Source organism: Carya illinoinensis, chromosome 2 (assembly GCF_018687715.1).
Source record: "Carya illinoinensis cultivar Pawnee chromosome 2, C.illinoinensisPawnee_v1, whole genome shotgun sequence".
Taxonomy (NCBI): domain Eukaryota; kingdom Viridiplantae; phylum Streptophyta; class Magnoliopsida; order Fagales; family Juglandaceae; genus Carya; species Carya illinoinensis.
Window position 1 is genome coordinate 19,007,317 of NC_056753.1, and position 1,456 is coordinate 19,008,772.

The window sequence follows — 1,456 nt, forward strand, 5'->3', positions numbered from 1 at the left end:
AATAGCACTAAAACACCCAATTAACATGATCACAAGCCTTTTCCATGCCTAGCTTGTGAGCCCAGGTATGCCCTCCTTGATTCTACAATCTAAGCATTCGTTGGCTATCAATATCGAATCCGAAATTTGTCTCCCCTTCACAAACACATTTTGAGATTTTGAAATAATACTACTCATAACTATACTCATGTGATTGGCAAGCACCTTTGAGATTATCTTATATACCCCATTTATGAGGCTAATAGGCCGAAAGTCTTTCACTTCCATAGCCCCAACTTTCTTAGGGATAAGAGCAATAAAAGATGCATTAATGCTTTTTTTCGAATTTACCAAAGGTGTATAGCTCCTGAAAAACCTGCGTAATATTGCCCCCCCTCTAATGGAGGCCGTAGATACTTTAAATTTGAAAACATGTAGCTAGAGGATGAGAGTTTTGTAGAAAGGGTGAGGCAATGGTGGTCTTCATATTCATTCTTTGGTATCCCAAGTTTTGTATTGGCTAGCAAATTTAAAGCACTTAAACAAGATCTGAAAAAATGGAACGCTGAGGAGTTTGGGAATGTTGAAAAGAAAAGTAAGTTTCTGCTTCAACAGCTGTGCAATGTTTGGAGGTAAGGGAGATGTCGGGCGATGCAACAGGTGAGGATTTGGATGGGAAAAAACTAACATGTCTTGTGTTCATAGAAAGGAGAGATGGTTGTTATCTCCCCTGACATGGACGGGAACAGCCTTCGGGCTTACCTATTACCACACATACGGTTAAGGCTCTCCACCTATGGTGGATCTTATACCCAATTTTTAAATTTCAGCAAAGCTAGGTGTAAATGGGGGTGACCGTATGTTGTGGACTCACACGGGGAGCAAAAAGTTCACTGTTAAATCTTCTTACATGGTTTTGACAATCCAACAGCCTATTTCGTTTCCGTGGAAGAGTATAAGGTGTTAGTACCGTCTAAAGTCGCTTTCTTTACCTGGACAGCTGCACATGGGAAGATTTTAACGGTTGATAATCTTAGAAAGTGAGGTATGATTGTCATGGAGTGGTGCTACATGTGTAAAAAGAGTGGAGAATCGATAGATCATTTGCTTTTACAATGTGAGGTGGCTGGGCAGTTATGGGCTGGTATCCTCAGTAGAGCCGGGCTGAGTTGGGTAATGCCTAAGTGTGTGGTGGATCTACTTGCATGCTGGAATAGGTCTCACAATTGCGCTCAACTGGCAGCAGTGTGGCGGATGATACCATTGTGCTTAATGTGGTGCCTATGGCCGGAAAGGAATGATAGGTGTTTTAACAAGGAGCGGGTAGTGGGGGATATCTGGAATTTTTTTGTATTCTCTCTTTTCCAATGGTTTTCTGCTATTGTATTGAAGGGTGGGAATGTTCATGAGTTTTTTTATCTTCTTTTCAGCTCACTAGAATGTAATTAGGTGTCTCACTTTGTATACTTCATGCGTA

General features: G+C 41.2%; 1 non-coding gene across 1 annotated transcript; it reads left to right on the forward strand.

Annotated features, from left to right (window-relative positions):
* Positions 1–674: 674 nt before the first annotated feature.
* LOC122302088 lies at positions 675–802 on the forward strand. The gene has a single exon (XR_006240334.1). It is a non-coding gene; the product is annotated as a U6atac minor spliceosomal RNA (small nuclear RNA).
* Positions 803–1,456: the final 654 nt, after the last annotated feature.